General features: G+C 46.3%; 1 protein-coding gene across 3 annotated transcripts in view; it reads right to left on the bottom strand.

Moving 5' to 3' along the window:
* The window catches only part of phf21aa (PHD finger protein 21Aa), a 362336-nt gene that overhangs the window by 147854 nt on the left and 196037 nt on the right, over positions 1-18445 (bottom strand). The gene's annotated exons all lie outside the window — the stretch shown is intronic.

The following is an 18445-nucleotide window of genomic DNA, read 5'->3' as shown; positions in this document are numbered from 1 at the left end:
ACGGCTTGCATGTCGTCATGAAGCAGGCGGAGGATGGTGACAAACTTTTGAGGGCAGCCGAATTTGAGGACGACACTCCATAATCCCTCACGGTTGAGCGTTGAAGGTCTTTGTGAGGTCAAAGGCCATTTACAGCAGTTGGTGCTGTTCCCTGCATTTCTCTTGTAATTGACGCGCGGTGAAGATCATGTCCACTGTGCCCCTTACTGGGCAGAATCCGCATTGCAACTCTGGGAGGAGCTCTTCAGCCACTGGCAGAAGGCGATTGAGGAGGATTCTAGCGATGACTTTCCCTGTGGCAGACAGCAGGGAAACTCCTCTGTAATTACCGCAATCAGACTTGTCACCTTTCTTGAAGATGGTCACAATTACAGCGTCTCCGAGATCCCCGGCATGCTCTCCTCTTTCCAAATAAGATAAATTAGTTAATGAATTCGCGCCAGTAGTGCTTCTCGGCTATGCTTTAGTGCCTCTGAAGGGATTCCATCTGCTCCTGAGGCCTTGTTGTTCATCAACTGTCGGATGGCCTTTTCAACCTCATGTCGGGCTGGGGTTGTGCTGAGGTGGTGGCGGGTATCGTGCTGTGGGATGGGTATCAATGGGGCATCAGTGACTAAGGTGACATCAGGGAGAAACAGAAATAGGTCAAAGCTAAAGGCACTATATCTGAATGGGCGAAGCATTCACAACAGCATAGATGAATAGCGCAGACAGAAATGAAAAGGTTTGATCTAATAGTCACTACAGAGACGTGGTTGCAATGTGGCCAAGGTTGGGAACTAAATATTCCAGGATACTTAACCTTTAGGAGAGAAAGGCAAAAGAGGGGTAGCACTGATAATAAAGGATGGGATAAAGACAGCAGAGAAAAAGGATCTCAGCTCCAAAAATCAAGTAGAAGAATCAGTTTGGGTGGAGCTAAGAAACAGCAAGGCGCAGAAAACATTGGTGGGAGTGTTTATAGGCCCCCAAACAGTAGTTTCAAGGTAGGGCAGAGTATAAATCAGGAAATTACAGGCACATGTAACAAGGGTAATACAGTAATCATGGGGGACTTTAATCTACATATAGACTGGGCAAACCAAATTTGCAGTAATAGTGTGGAGGACGAATTCATGGAATGTATGCAAGACAGTTTTCTAGATCAGTATGTTGAGGATCCAACTAGGGAACAGGCTATTTTAGATCTAGTATTGTGCAATGAGAAAGGGTTAATTAATAACCTTGTAGTTTAAAAAAAATTAGTTTATAGGATGTGGGTGTCGCTGGCAAGGCCAGCATTTATTGCCTATCCCTAATCATCCTCGAGAAGGGGGCGGTGAGCCGCCTTTTTGAACCCCTGCAGGTGAAGGTACTCCCACAATGTTGTTAGGTAGGGAGTTCCAGGATTTTGACCCAGCGACGATGAAGGAATGGCGGTATACTTCTAAGTCAGGATGGTGAGAGACTTGGAGGGGAACTTGGAGGTGGTGGTGTTCCCATGCGCCTGCTGCCCTTGTCCTTCTAGGTGGAAGAGGTCGCGGGTTTGGGAGGTGCTGCCGAAGCCTTGGCGAGTTGCTGCAGTGCATCTTGGAGATGGTACACACTGCAGCTACGGTACACGCCAGTGGTGGAGGGAGTGAATGTTTAAGGTGGTGGACGGGTTGCCAATCAAGCAGGCTGCTTTGTCCTGGATGGTGTCGAGCTTCTTGAGTGTTGTTGGAGCTGCACTCATCCAGGCAAGTGGAGAGTATTTCATCACACTCCTTACTTGTGCCTTGTAGATGGTGGAAAGGCTTTGAGGAGTCAGGAGGTGAGACACTCGCCGCAGAATACCTAGCCTCTGACCTCCTCTTGTTGTCACAGAATTTAAGTGGCTGGTCCAGTTAAGTAACCCCCAGGATGTTGATGGGGGATTCGGCGATGGTAATGCCGTTGAATGTAAAGGGGTGGTGGTTAGGCTCTCGCTTGTTGGAGATAGTCATTGCCTGGCACTTTTGTGGCGTGATTGTTACCTGCCACTTATCAGCCCAAGCCTGAACGTCTTCTAGGTCTTGTTGCATGCGGGCATTGACTGCTTCATTATCTGAGGAGTTGTGAAAGGTGCTGAACACTATGCAGTCATCAGCGAACATCCCCATTTCTGACCTTATGTTGGAGGGAAGGTTGCTGATGAAGCAGCTGAAGATGGTTGGGTCGAAGACACTGCCCTGAGGAACTCCTGGGGCTGTGATGATTGACCTTCAACCACCACAACCATCTTCCTTTGTGCTAGGTATGACTCCAGCCAGTGGAGAGTTTCCGCCACCCCCCACTCCCCCCACCTGATTCCCATTGACTTCAGTTCTACTAGGGCTTCTTGATGCCGCACTTGGTCAAATGGTGCCTCGATGTCAAGGGCAGTCACTCTCACATCACCTCTGGAATTCAGCTCCTTTGTCCATGTTTGGACCAAGGCTGTAATGAGATCGGGAGCCAAGTGGTCTTGGCAGAACCCAAATTGGGCATCAGTGAGCAGGTTATTGGTGAGTAAGTGCCACTTGATAGCACTGTTGATGACACCTTCCATCACTTTGCTGAATATTGAGAGTAGACTGATGGGGTGGTAATTGATTTGTCCTGCTTTTTGTGGGCAGGACATACCTGGGCAGTTTTCCACATTGTCGGATAGATACCAGTGTTGTAGTTGTACTGGAACAGCTTGGCTAGAGGTGCGGCTAGTTCTGGAGCACAAGTCTTCAGCACAATAGCCGGGATGTTGTCGGGGCCCATAGCCTTTGCTGTATCCAGTGCGCTCAGCTGTTTCTTGATATCAGCTTCCCCAGGTTGGCACCTCATTTTTAGGTACGCCATGTGCAGCTCCTAGCATGCTCTTCTACACTCCTTTTCGAACCAGGGTTGGTCCCCTGGCTTGATGGTAATGGTAGAGTGAGGGATATACTGGGCCATGATGTTACAGATTGTGGTGGAATACAATTCTGCTGCTGCTGATGGCCCACAGCGCCTCATGGATGCCCAGTTTTGAGCTGCTAGATCTGTTCGGAATCTATCCCATTTAGCAGAGTGGTAGTGCCACACAACACGATGGAGGGTGTCCTCAGTGTGAAGACGGGACTTTGTCTCCACAATGACTGTGTGGTGGTCACTGCTACCAATACTGTCATGGACAGATGCATCTGCGACAGGTAGATTGGTGAGGGCGACGTCAAGTAGGTTTCTCCCTCGTGTTGGTTCTCTCACCACCTGTCGCACGCCCAGACTGGCAGCTATGTCCTTCAGGACCCAGCCAGTAGTGGTGCTACCGAGCCACTCTAGGTGATGGACATTGAAGTCCCCCACCCAGAGTACATTCTGTGCCCTTGCTACTCTCAGTGCTTCTTCCAAGTGGTGTTCAACATGGAGGGGTACTGATTCATCAGCTGAGGGAGGGCGGTAGGTGGTAAACAGCAGGAGGTTTCCTTGCCCATGTTTGACCTGAAGCCATGAGACTTCATGGGGTCCGGAGTCAATGTAGTAAGTGGGCCTTTAGGGAAGAGTGACCATAATATGATAGAATTTTATATTTAGTTTGAAAGTGATTTAGTTAAATCCGAAACTAGTGTCTTAAATCTAAACAAAGCAAACTACGTAGGTATGAGGGGCGAGTTGGCTAAGGTAGATTGGGAAACTACATTAAAAGGTATGACAGTAGAGAAGCAAAAGCATTTAAAGAATACATAATTTACAACAAATATACATTCCTTTAAGGCACAAAAATCCCTCAGGAAAAGTGGTCTAACCGTGGCTAACAAGAGAAGTTAAAGATAGTATTAGATCAAAGGAAGAGGCTTATAATGTTGCCAAAAAGAGTAATAAGCCTAAGGATTGGGAGGATTTTAGAATTTAGCAAAGGAGGACCAAGAAATTGATAAAAGAATATGAGAGTAAACTAGCGAGAGACATAAAAACAGACTGTAAAAGCTTCTATAGGTACGTAAAAAGGAAAAGATTAGCAAAAGTAAATGTGGGTCCCTTACAGGCCGAGACAGGAGAAATTATAATGGGGAATAAGGAAATGGCAAAGAAATTAAACAAATACTTTGTGTCTGTCTTCACGAAAGAAGATGCAAAAAATTTCTTGGAAATAGTGGAGAACCAAGGGTCTAGCGAGAAAGAAGAACTGAAAGAAATTAGTATTAGTAAAAAAAAAAGTACTGGAGAAATTAATGGGACTGAAAGTCGATAAATCCCCTGGACCTGATGGCCTACATCCTAGGATTTTGAAAGAGGTGGCTATAGAGATAGTGGATGCATTGGTTGTCATTTTCCAAAATGCCATAGATTCTAGAATGGTACCCACGGATTAGAAGGTAGCAAATGTAACCCCACTATTTAAGAAAGGAGGGAGAGAGAAGCTGGGGAACTACAGACCAGTTAGCCTGACATCAGTAGTAGGGAAAATGTTAGAATCTATTATTAAGGTAACAGAGCACTTAGAAAATAATAATAGGATTGGGCAGAGTCAACACGGATTTATGAAAGGGAAATCGTGTTTGACAAATCTGTTAAGAGTTTTTTGAGGTTGTAACTAGCAGAATAGATAAGGGGGAACCTGTGGATGTGGTGGGTTTTCAGAAGGCATTCAATAAGGTGCCACACAAGAGGTTATTAAACAAAATTATGGCTCATGGGATTGGGGGTAACATACTAGCATGGATTAAGGATTGGCTAACAGACAGAAAACAGAGAGTAGGAATAAACGGGTCATTTTCGGTTTGGCAGGCTGTAACTAGGATTAGTGATCAGTGTATGGGCCTCAGCTATTCACTATGTATATCAATGATTTGGACGAGGGGACCAAATGTAATATATCCAAGTTTGCTGATGATACAAAGTTGGGTGGGAATGTAAGTTGTGAGGAGGATGCAAAGAGGATCCAAGGGGATATCGACAAGCTAAGCGAGTGGGCAAGAACATGGCTGGGCAAGAATGTGACAAAGGGAATATAACGTGGAGAAATGTGAAGTTATCCACTTTGGTAGGAAAAATAGAAAAGCAGAGTATTTTTTAAATGGTGAGAGATTGGGAAATGTTGGTGTTCAGAGGGATCTGGTGTCCTTGTACACTAATCACTGAAAGTTAACATGCAGGTACAGCAAGCAATTAGGAAAGCAAATGGTATGTTGGCCTTTATTACAAGAGGATTTGAGTACAAGAGTAAAGGCGTCTTACTGCAATTATATAGGGCCCTGGTGAAACCGCATCTGGCGTATTGTGCACAGTTTTGGTCTCCTTACCTAAGGAAGGATATACTTGCCATAGAGGAAGTGCAACAAAGGTTCACCAGACTGATTCCTGGGATGGGGGGATTGTCCTATGAGGACAGATTAGAGAATATAGACCTAGTCTACTCAGAGTTTAGAAGAATGAAAGGTGATCTCATTGAAACATACACAATTCTTACAGGGCTTGACAGGTTAGATGCAGGGAGGATGTTTCCCCTGGCTGGGGAGTCTAGAACCAGGGGTCACAGTCTCAGAATAAGGGGTTGGCCATTTAGGACCGAGATGAGGAGAAATTTCTTCACTCAGAGGGTGGTGAATCTTTGGAATTCTCTACCTCAGAGGGCTGTCGAGGCTCAATCGTTGAGTATATTCAAGACAGAGATCGATAGATTTTTGAATATTAAGGGAATCAAGGGATATGGGGATAGTGCAGTTGAGGTAGAAGATCAACCATGATCTTATTGAATGGCAGAGCAGGCTCGAGGAGCCAAACGGCCTACTCCTGCTCCTATTTCTTATGTCCTTATTAAATTCATTTCTTCACTATTTCAGCAGAGCATTAACCTTTTTGTTTATTAAGAGGTTAACACTGCCGTTAAAATAGCAGAGGAGAATTTAAAATATATTATGTGTCGTATGGAATTATTGCACAGAATAATTTCAGGGCCTTAAACAATAAATTTCACTCTCTGGAATATTATACTACACTACCAGGCTGAGGCTGATAATTATACTACAACAAAAGTGACAACTACACCAACATGCATTTATACAGAGCCTTTAATGTAGAACATTCCAAATCTCTTCATAGAAGCACAAAACAAAAATGGACTCCGAGCCAATAGAGATTAGGAGGGGTGACCAAAAGCTTGGTCAAAGAAGTGGATTATAACAATAGTCTTATGGGAGGTGAGGGAGGTAGAGATACAAAGGGGTAAGAGGAGAATATTCCAAACAAGGGGCCCAGATGGGCTGAAGGCACTGCTGCCAATGGTGGAGTGGAGTTAGTGCGCATGTCAGAGGAATGGAGAATTCAGGCAAGAGGTGCAGGGCTGGAGCTGGTTACAGAGCGAAGGAGCAGTGAGGCCATGGAGGGATTTAAAAGAATCAGAATTTTGGATGAGAAATGTTGGGGGACACTGTAGGTCAACAAAGAAAGGGGTGGTAGGCAAGTGAGACTTGGTGCTGGACAGGAAACCGGCAGCTGAATGTTGGATGAGCTCAAGATTACAGAGGATGAAGCAACAGAGGCCAGCTGGAAAAGCAGTTATAACCGAGACTGGAGGTGACGAAAGCATACAAGACGTAGGAGCAGGTCATTTGGCCCCTCGAGCCTGCTCCGCCATTCAATAAGATCATGGCTGATCTGATCTTGGCCTCAACTCCACTTCCCTGTCCGCTCCCCAGGGTTTCAGTGGTAGATGGGCTGTGGTAGAGGTGAAAGCAGACGATGTTGCAGAGATGGAAGATGCCAAGATGGAAGATGCCATTCTTTCTGGTCTTCAATCTAAACAGAGGAAACTACAAGGGTATGAGGAACAAGTTGGCCATGGTAGATTGGGAGACTACACTAAAAGGTATGAAGGTGGACATATAATGGCTAACATTCAAGGAAATAATGCATAATTTGCAACAAACATGTATTCCTCTAGGGCATAAAAACCCAAAAGGAAAAGTGATCCAACCATGGCTAACAAAAGAAATTAAAGCTAGTATTAAGTCAAAGGAGGAAGCTTATAAAGTTACCAGAAAAAGCGGTCAGCCTGAGGATTGGGATCTTTTTAGAAATCAGCAAAGGGGGACCAAGAAATTGATGAAGAAAGGGAAAATGGAATATGAGCACAAACTAGCGAAAAATATAAAAACGGATTGTAAAAGCTTCTATAGGTATGTGAAAAGGAAAAGACTGGCGAAGGTAAATGTAGGTCCTTTACAGTCAGAGACGGGAGAATTTATAATGGGGAATGAGGAAATGGCAGAGAAATTAAATAAATACTTTGTTTCTGTCTTCACGGAGGAAGACACAAAAAACCTCCCAGAAATACGAGAAAACCAAGGGTGTGACGAGAATGAGGAACGTAAAGAAATTATTAGTGAAAAAACAGTACTAGCAAAATTAATGGGACTAAAAGTCAACAAATCCCAAGGATCGGATGACCTACATCCTAGGGTTTTGAAAGAGGTGATCATTGGAATAGTGGACGCATTGGTTGTCATCTTTCAAAATTCTACAGATTCTGGAGCGGTTCCTGCAGATTGGAGGATAGCAACTGTAACCCTGACTATTTAAGAAAGGAGGGAGAGAGAAAACGGGGAACTACAGACCTGTTAGCCTCACATCAGTCATTGGGAAAATGCTGGAATCTATTATAAAGGATGCAATAACTGGTCACGTAGAAACTAATAGTAAGATTGGGCAGAGTCAACATGGATTTATGAAAGGGAAATCCTGTTTGACAAACCTATTGGAGTTCTTTGAGGATGTAACTAGTGGAGTAGGCGAAGGGGAACCAGTAGATGTGGTATAGCTGGATTTTCAGAAGGCCTTCGGTAAGGTCCCACACAAGAGGTTGGTGAACAAAATTAGGGCACATGGAATTGGGGGTAATATACTAGCATGGACTGAGAATTGATTAACAGACAGAAAACAAAGAGTAGGGATAAACGGGTCTTTTTCAGGATGGCAGACTGTGACTAGTGGGGTACCACAAGGATCGGCGCTTGGGCCCCAGCTATTCACAATCTATACCAATGATTTGGATGAGGGGACTAAATGTAACTTTTCCAAATTTGCTGATGATACAAAGCTAGGTGGCAGTGTCAGTTGTGAAGAGGCTTCAAGGGGATCTTGACAGGCTCAGTGAGTGGGCGAGAACATGGCAGATGGAATACAGGAAACTCTATTATCCGGCACCAATGGGACCGGCGTGGTGCCGGTTTATCAAAAAGTCCGGATTACAGAGAGGTATAGTTTAAAAGGTATGAGAGCTCCGTACACAGCAACAAATCCAGGCTTCCCTGTTGCTTAGCAACATGTGCAGGAACTCCGGCCACAGACCGAGCGTCCCTGTTGCTTAGCAACAAGTGCACGAACCCCAGTTACACAGCCACAGATCCAGGAACTGCCACTAATATGAAGTAAAACTTACCTGAACCTACTCCTGAATTTTGCCGGTTAACAGAGATTTCCAGTTATTTAGGTGCCGGTAAATCGAGAGTTTCCTGTATAATGTGGATAAATGTGAAGTTATCCACTTTAGTAGAAAAAACAGAAAGGCACAGTATTTCCTAAATGGTGAATGATTGGGAAATGCAGATGCTCAAAGGGACCTGGGTGTCCTTGTACATGAGTCACTGAAAGTGAATATGCAGGTGCAGCAAGCCATTAGGAAGGCAAATAGTATGCTGGCCTTCATTACAAGAGGATTTGAGTACAGGAGTAAAGAAGTCTTACTCCAATTATATAGGACCTTGGTGAGACCACACCTCGAGTACGGTGTACAATTTTGGTCTCCTTACCTAAGGAAGGATATACTTGCCATAGAGGGAGTGCAACGAAGGTTCACGAGATTGATTTCTGGGATGGCGGGACTGTCGTATGAGAAGAGATTGAGTAAACTAGGCCTGTATTCTCTTGAATTCAGAAGAATGAGAGGGGATCTCATTGAAGCATACAAAATTATCACAGGGCTTGATAGCATGGATGCTGGGAGAATGTTTCCCTTAGCTGGGGAGTCTGGAACCAGGGGCCACAGCCTCAAGATAAAAGGTAGGCCATTTAGGACTGAGATGAGAAGAAATTCTTCAGAGGGTGGTGAATCTTTGGAATTCTCTACCCCAGAGGGCTGTGGAGGCTCAATCATTGGGTATATTCAAAACAGAAGTCGATAATTTCTGACTAGTAAGGGCATCAAGGTATATGGCGATAGGGCCGGTGAATGGAGTTGAGGCAGAAGATCAGCCATGATCTCATTGAATGGCGGAGCAGGCTCGAAGGGCTGAATGGCCTACTCCTGGCTCCTATTTCTTATGTTCTTATGGTGGAGAGAATAAGGGATAAGAAACTCATCTGAGGGTGAAACAGGACAGCGAACCTGCCCGAGTCAGCATTTGCCTGAGACAGTGGCCAGGAAGAGTGATGGTGTCAATTGTGAGGGTAGAGTTTGTGCCAGGGGCTAAAGACAAAAGTCTGGTCTTCCAAATGTTTATCTGGAGAAAACTGCGGCTTATCCAAGTATGGATGTCAGACAAGCAGTAACACAGGTCATAGACAGCCAAGGTGTCTAGAGAGGTGATGGTAAGATTGAGCCGGGTGTCATCCAACGTACACATGGAAGCTAATTCTATGCCTGTGGATGATATTGCCAAGGAACAGCATCTAAATGAGGAAGAGGAGGGGGGCTAAGAAATGACTGTAGAGTGCAAAGCGTAGCTAGCAAGATGCAAGTTATACCGTGCCATGTGTGTGGCTGCCAAGAGGAAGTTCTGCTTATCCATTACACATGAGTGAAGCTCTCCAGTATCTACCTTTTTTTTTAAAGTTAAGACGGCATGGGCATCAATTTTCAAATAAACCTAAGATGATTCAATGCTAAATTTAAAAAGTGCCCAGGAGATCTAACCGATCGCCTGAGTGCTTTTCAAACCTGCTTCACATAGATGGGAGTTACACAATATCTGATGTGTAGTCCAAGCACTATAAAACTCCTCCTCTTCTTCTTAGGCAGTCTATCGGGGCCGAGGATGACTTGCTTCCACATTAAAAATGAGTTCACAGGTGACTGATGAGTCCAATGTGGGACCTACAGTCTCTGTCACAAGTGAGGCAGACGGTGGTTGAAGGGGCGGGTGGGTGGGGTGCTTGGGTTGACGTGCGCCCCTTCTGCTGTTTGCGCTTGGCTTCTGCTTGCTCCCGGCAAAGAGACTTCAAGTGTTCGGCGCCTTCCTGGATGCTTCTCCTCCACTTTGTGCGGTATTGGGTCAGGGATTCCCAGGTGTCAATGGGGATGTTACATTTTTTCAAGGAGGCTTTGAGGGTGTCCTTGAAGCGTTTCCTCTGCCCACCTGGGGCTCTCTTGCCGTGCCAGAGCTCCGAGTAGAGCGCTTGTTTTGGGAGTCTCGTATCGGGCATGCGGACAATGTGACCCGTCCATCGGAGCTGATTGAGCGTCGTCAAAGCACGACGTGCGTGGATTCTTTAGCGCAGTCAAGACCATCTACGGCTCAAGCATCCAAGGCCCTATGCCACTGCGGGCCAAGAACGAAGAGGTACTCATCAAGGACTGAGAGGCAGTCAGTGCCCACTGGAAGGAGCACTTCGAAGATCTCCTTAACCGCAACTCTGTCTTCGGCGCATGTGTCCTCAACTCCATCCCACAGCATGATACCCACCACCATCTCAGCACAACCCCAGCCCGGCATGAGGTTGAAAAGGCGCGAATTCATTAACTAATTTCTCTTATCTGGAAGGAGAGCATGCCAGGGGATCTCAGAGACGCCGTAATTGTGACCATCTTCAAGAAAGGTGACAAGTCCGATTGCGTTAATTACAGAGGAGTTTCCCTGCTGGCTGCCACAGGGAAAGTCATCGCAAGAATCCTTGAACATATTAGCATCGAGAGGGAGGAGGTGCTAGCGGTTTTAGCAGGCCAAAAAGTGGATAAATCCCCAGGCCCGGACAAGATGTATCCCAGGCTGCTGTGGGAGGCAAAGGAGGAGATTGCAGGGGCTCTGACACAAATTTTCAGAACCTCTCTGGCCACAGGGGATGTACCAGAGGACTGGAGAACAGCTAATGTAGTACCATTATACAAGAAGGGTAGCAGGGATAAACCAGGGAATTACAGGCCAGTGAGCCTAACATCTGTGGTAGGGAAATTATTGGAAAAAATTCTGAGGGACAAAATTAGTCTCCACTTGGAGAGGCAAGGATTAATCGGGGATAGTCAGCATGGCTTTGTCAAGGGTAAATCATGTCTGACAAATCTGATTGAATTTTTCGAGGGGGTGACTAGGGAGGTGGATGAGGGAAATGCTGTGGATGTGGTTTACATGGACTTCAGTAAAGCTTTTGACAAAGTCCCGCATAGGAGACTGGTCAAGAAGGTAAGAGCCCATGGGATCCAGGGTGCCTTGGCGCGTTGGATCCTAAACTGGCTGAGTGGCAGGAGGCAGAGGGTGATGGTCGTGGTCGAAGGTTGCTTTTGTGACTGGAAGCCTGTGTCCAGTGGGGTACCTCAGGGATCGGTGCTGGGTCCCTTGTTGTTTGTGATCTACATAAATGATTTGGATGAGAATGTAAAAGGGATGATCAGTAAGTTTGCAGATGACACGAAAATTGGTGGGGTGGTAAATTGCAAGGAGGAAAGCCTCAGGCTACAGGACGATATAGACGGGTTGGTCAGTTGGGCGCAAAAGTGGCAAATGGAATTTAACCCTGAAAAGTGCGAGGTGATGCATTTTGGACGGACAAATAAGGCAAGGGAATACACAATGAGTGGTAGGACCCTAGGAAGTACAGAGGGTCAGAGGGACCTTGGTGTACATGTACATAGATCCCTGAGGGCAGCGGAACAGGTAGATAAGGTGGTTAAAAAGGCATATGGGATACTTGCCTTCATTAGCCGAGGCATAGAATATAAGAGCAGGGAGGTTATGATGGAGCTGTACAAAACGCTGGTGAGGCCACAGCTGGAGTACTGTGTGCAGTTCTGGTCGCCTCACTATAGGAAGGATGTGATTGCTTTGGAGAGGGTGCAGAGAAGATTCACCAGGATGTTACCTGGGATGGAGCGCCTCAGCTATGAAGAAAGACTAAACAGGCTGGGGTTGTTTTCCTTGGAGCAAAAAAGGCTGAGGGGGGACCTGATTGAAGTGTACAAAATGATGAGGGGCATAGATAGGGTAGACAAAGAGGAACTTTTCCCCTTAGTAGGGGGGTCAATAACAAGGGGGCATAGATTCAGGGTAAGGGGCAGGAGATTTAGAGGGGATTTGAGGAGGAACTTTTTCACCCAGAGGGTGGTTGGAATGTGGAACTCAATGCCTAAAAGGGTGGTAGAGGCAGGAACCTTCACAACATTCAAGAAGCATTTGGATGAGCACTTGAAATGCCATTGCATACAGGGCTATGGACCAAATGCTGGAAAATGGGATTAGACTGGACAGGGATGGATGGGCGGCGCAGACACGATGGGCCGAAAGGCCTCTTTCTGTGCTGTAAAACTCTATGACTCTATGACAATCGTCTCCTCCCAGTGGCCGAAGAACTCCTCCCAGAGTCGCAATGCGGATTCCACCCACTAAGGGGCACAGTGGACATGATCATCACCGCACGTCAATTACAAGAGAAATGCAGGGAACAGCACCAACTGCTGTACTATAAAACAGCCTCTTAGCTTTAGTGCGGTCAGGAGTCAGATCAGTACTTGAAATACAAAAATAGCAGCACCATTTGAGTGTAAATTGTGAAATATATTCATATCATCTGGCATGGGGTAGAATAGGAGGGAGAATAATGCACAGCATAGCACAAAACCCCTTTGTAGTGATAATTAAGTTCATAACTTATACTAAGCTATAATATTCACGTAAGCTCATTTTAAAGACACCGGCCTTAAGATGCATTATTATTTCCTTTAAAAAGCAAGGATAATGAATACCCAAAAGAGTATCTATATATATAAAGTGGCTCTTCTGTCTGTCCCGATGTCGGTCTGTCCGTTCTCTATACGTTTGAAAGTTACAGAGCGTACCGACGCACGCGTCGACTCAAAAGAAAGCTTGCGATTCCGGACCAGTCATAGGCGTATTTACGTTTCGGCCGGACAAAAATCCGCCCGCGGTATCCCAAAAACGTTCAGCGTTCCGCTCATTAGCATCTCATTAGCGACCGTGTGACGTCGAGGTCCACCAATCGGACGGCGGGTTCCTTCCTACAGTTGAGTGTCGAGTGACTCGACGATTGACCAATTCTACGCTTCGGTGACCTGATCCGGTCGACCAATCGGTGCGTGTGTGGGCGGGCCTTATCCTTCTGAACCGAGGTGAGTGGCCGCCATCTTGATTTTTCACAGTTTTTTCCCCACACTTTCTGTGTGTTAGGGAACTAAGGTAAATATTTTAATGATGTGTTAGGGAATTAAATAACAATTTAATGGGGGGGGGGGGGGGAAGAGCCTCGGGGAAATCGCGGGGGGGGGGGGGCCTCGGGAAATCGCCGGGGGGGGGGGGGGGGGGGAAGAGCCTCAGGAAATCGCGGGGGGCTCGCGCCGCCCACACTGACCGCGCATGCGCCGCCCGCGAGAGCCCGCTCCCGGCCGCCGCTCAGCATTCCCGCTATCGGAACGGCACCGGACCTCAGGCGCTAGGCAGGGGGAGGGGCCGGAGAGAGGGACAGAGGGGAGCGGGGGAGGGAGACAGGGGAGGGGAGGGAGGGAGGGAGAGGAGGGGAGGGGAGGTAGAGGAGGGGAGGGGAGGGGGAGGGGAGGCGGGGGGTGGGAGAGCCTCGGGAAATCGCGGGGGGGGGGGGGCGAGCCTCGGGAAATCGCGGGGCGCTCGCGCCGCCCGCACTGACCGCGCATGCGCCGCCGCTCCCGCCCACAGCGGCCGTCCATCAGCCGCGCGATACGCGGGGGACCTCAGCTCCGGACCTCAGGCGCTAGGCAGGGGGAGGGGCCGGAGAGAGGGACAGAGGGGAGTGGGGGAGGGGAGGGGGAGGGGAAGGGAAGGAGGGGAGGGAGGGAGGGAGGGATAGGACAGGGAGAGGGAGAGGACATGACAGGAAGAGGGGGACACACAGGGGCAGGGAGACCAAGCGCCCCAAAATTGCCCACTGACCGCGCATGCGCCGCCCGCCCACAGTGGCCGTCCATCAGCCGCGCCATACGCGGGGGACCTCAGCTCCGGACCTCAGGCGCTAGGCAGGGGGTGGGGCCGGAGAGAGGGACAGGACAGGGAGAGGACATGACAGGGAGAGGGGGGACAATCGCGGGGGGGGGGGGGGGGGGGGGGGGGAGAGAGAAAGAGCCTCGGGAAATCACAGTGGGGGGGGGGGGCGCCTCGGGAAATCGCGCGGGGGGGGGGAAGCCTCGGGAAATCGGGGGGGGGGGGAACCTCGGGAAATCGCGGGGGGGCGGCGGGGGCGAGCCTCGGAAAATCGCGGGGGGCTCGCGCCGCCCGCACTGACCGCGCATGCGCCGGCCCGCCCGCAGCGGCCGTCCATCAGCCGCGCCATACGCAGGGGAACCTCAGCTCCGGTCGTCCCGGCCTCAGAACCGGACCTCAGGCGCTAGGGCAGGGGGAGGGGCCGGAGAGAGGGACAGAGGGGAGCGGGGGGGAGGGGGTGGGCAAGGGGGTGGGTGGGAGGGTAGGTGTGGGGGTGGGGGGAGGGAGGGAGACAGGGGAGGGGAGGGAGGGAGGGAGGGAGGGAGACAGGGGAGGGGAGGGGAGTGAGAGGAGGGGAGGGAGAGGAGGGGAGGGGAGGGAGGGGATAGGACAGGGAGAGGACATGACAGGGAGAGGGGGGACACACGGGCAGGGAGACCAAGCGCCCCAAAATTGCCCTCGCAACGCGGGGCTCCCCAGCTAGTTTGGATATATAAAACATGTTCCTTGGCTCAACAAGGTTAATTTGTTTCCACTTGTATTGCAATGTAAAATCTGGTATATGTACACTAGTGGTATTGTCCTGTACTAAAGAAATGTACTGTATGAATTTACTGCTCCAACAGATCATGTCCTCAGTTTCAGAGACTTGGGGGCCCACTTTTGTGATCAATGCACTGCAGCAATACAAACAGGAGCTTTATTTTATAGTAAACTGAAATCATATTTTATGTCACTAAAAACCATTGTAAGGTGGAACAAAAAGCACTAAAAGATTTAAGTTGCCCAACCACAGGTGACATTACATTATTACTCAATTTTCAAACTGCTTTCCTGCAGCTTTCATCATTGTACTTCCAAGTAGTGAGAGCAGTGCACTGTGTTCCATAATAGTAACTTCTAATAGCCTTCGACATATAGAATATAGTTTAATCAATGGCTGGGACAAAACAACATGGCTAAACCAAATTGGGGAGGGAGTGAGTTCAGCAGCAATGAACTCGAATGCTCAAGTGGCTTGTGTATGGCATCTGAATTCCAATATTAAATTACAAACTTATTGCTCTCTCTCTCTCTCTCTACAGTTTATCACATATAAAATGAGGTCCTCTGGTTGTATGTACTCGTAATAATGTAAACATACTGGACAGATTTCTCCCGATTGTTATTTCTCATGATATAAATTAATTCTTTTGAGCATGCATTTATGATTTTGCTGGAAATAGTAAATGTAATAAATGTTACTCCCATGTTGATAATTCTGTGAACACACAATGACCAGATTAAATCTTACCCACTATGGCCCAAACATAGACATTATTACTAAATATAGAATTCACTTCAGACAGGTCTTAAACTAAACGGCACTTCAAAAAAAGTCATAAATTCAACTTTGTAAAGGTACACACCAGAATATACTTAAGTACATCACTGATGTATTAAAATCAATACTACCTGTCAGCTGTAAACATTCCTTATGGATATTTCAATGCTAACTGTGTCCATGTCAATGATACATCTAGTGACACCTGCTCGATCACGTTTTTAAATAGAATTTTCCCGCTGTAGGCCTATGATGCTTGAATTACCCGCTCATTTCACAATCTAGGTACTGGGTGGCTTTTCCCCACAAATTGCTCAAAATATTCTGAAAATCTTTGATCTACCAGTACCTTTTTTTTTTAAACCTGAAATTTTTAAAGTTCAAAAAAATGATTTTAAGCAAAATGTAAAAAAAAATGAAATTACAGATTTCACAACAACATGATTACATTTATCCACCAAATTGCCCGTTGCGTCTTTTAATGCCTCTAACAAAGCCTAAGCTTGGACTTGGTATTTTTGCCCCGAGCTGTGACGCTGTGTGCTGAATTTGGATTGTGCAGCCTGAGCAGCTGTGAGGTTACTCATTTCCCAGGATGCAGCAACACTGTTATCAGATATACCAATTACATTTTTATTTAGCTTCTAGCAGTTTTTGCTCAAATGTTTTTCAAAATGATTGAAGAAAAAGTAGACAAATTTCAAAAGCTTTATGGAGGTAAATCTGATGGTGTTTTCTCAAAAAAAGAGCATGCGTGCAAGAGAGCATGAGTAAAAAATGGTACTTTCCTAATTATACACCTGTATCCCTATCTACATTTTGAAAGCAAAGTTGAGAGGAAAATAGATAGGAGGGGGGAGAAAAGGAAGGGAGGGAAAATAGATTGAGGATGAGCAGACCTTCAGTCTCTCATCACCCAACGAGTGGAAGTGAATAGAGTGTTAAGGGTGTGGCAGCAGAGAAAAGAGGGGGGAATGCAGAGATTGAACTAGTCGTTCAAAGGGGAAGGGACAGTGATGAAAGTGGAGGGTGGGGGGGTTGAAAGGTTGCCAGAGAGTCTCAATTTCCCTGCAACCCCTTTCCCAAATAGAACCTACAGCTGTCGGTGCTTCCTTTGCCTGCCACAACACCCACCACCTCCTGAAAGCATAGAAGGGAAAAACATGAGAAAAGTAGAGGAGGAAAGAGAGAGGGAAAGAGCCACAGGTTAAGGAAAGAAAAGCATCAAAGAGCAAGAGAGACTGAAGCATGAGAAGGGAAAGAGACAGACAAAAGCAGAGGGGAGAGACAAGAGAGAAAAACAGACGGGTTAAGTAAAGAGTGACCATATTCTCCAATTTACCACATGCAACACCACAGAACTAGTTATTAATATGTCCAACCCGTACACCAGAATGCTATCTCAGTGTCTCTTAGACATACATCACCAATACTGGGATTACATACTTCAAAGGACAACTTAATGTAACATGAAATAATTTTTAAAACTTTCAGAAAACTAAAATACTAACTTAGTGACAAATTAGCATAATTGAAAACAAGCTGCTGCGACTGTGTATCAACACAGAATACAACCACATGATTTACAGGTTATCGTAAAAATATTTTATGCTAACAAAGAGAACTGCGCAACACGGGGAAAAAAGTATAGTGAAATGTCATTTAAAAAAAGTATTTTTCTTGATGCACTGTTCCTTGTACCACATAACCCAATTACCACATTGTCATGGTGAATAAACTGCCATCTTCAGAAAATCATCCTGAAGATTGCAAAGGCTTCGTGGCCTTCACAGCAAACCTAACCATTCAACAGAGAATTTCCCACAATGCTTTATTTATTGTTGGGCTGGGTTGCGTTATTGGCTGTAGCACAATCATATGCCTTTGCTTTCAAGACTCGTGCCTTGCTTTCACAGATTAAGATGTGATTAGGACCCCTTGGTTGTTTTGCACCCTTGTAACGCGTTGCGATCCAACTATCATTCTAAATTAAATAAGGCATCTAATCTTCAGAAATCACAACCAGTCACTAGTTAAAAGCAAAACAAAAGGAATGGCAGGCAAATAGCCTGTGCTTAACAAAGTAAACTATCACAGTACTTAAATGAAAGAGACATGGATCAAGGCAAGAGTATAAAATGGTTTTGCTCAACTAAATGGGGAAAGATAAGAAATATCAATAAATTGATGTTGTGGCGGAGACCACATAGGGACAATAACACAATGTATAGCCAATGCTGTTATATGTACCAAAACACAATTCACTTTGTATAGCAATGTTGTGATATGTACATGCTGGGTTGGGTTATCGGTGCAGGGTCCCTTTAAGAGCATCAAAGCCCCTGCACGGGGCTGAGCCTTCAGACCTCGTGGAGATTGATTAAAGAAAGACACATTTTGTTTTTGCTTAAAGAAAAGTCTCAGCCTGTTGATTTCTGTCGACTCCAACAATGTTTTCATTGTCAAAATTATTATTTTTAAATCATGAATAAAATCTGTGTGTTATCTGCAAATGAAAGTCTGATACTGGAGATAACACAAAAGAACAATTTCTAATCCTTTCATAGACCTCAACCTGTGAAGGTTTAGAAGCAATGCCTGCAGCAGAGCTGGAAACCAGCAAGTTTTAAACCTTTACTTTGTTTTGAGCAATCAATCAAATCTGCCATTTTTGAAACTCCTGATCTACATTCTCAACAGTCTACATTACTGATGGTACAAGAACTTCACAGAAGTAAATTTGTACAGTTTTACTTTTACAGGAAAATTCTTT

The sequence above is a fragment of the Somniosus microcephalus genome, chromosome 15 (genome assembly GCF_052327205.1).
Source record: "Somniosus microcephalus isolate GS21.2 chromosome 15, FLI_Smic_1.0, whole genome shotgun sequence".
NCBI classification, from domain to species: domain Eukaryota; kingdom Metazoa; phylum Chordata; class Chondrichthyes; order Squaliformes; family Somniosidae; genus Somniosus; species Somniosus microcephalus.
Note: the sequence above shows the minus strand (reverse complement) of the source record. Positions and strands in the feature narration are given on the sequence as shown.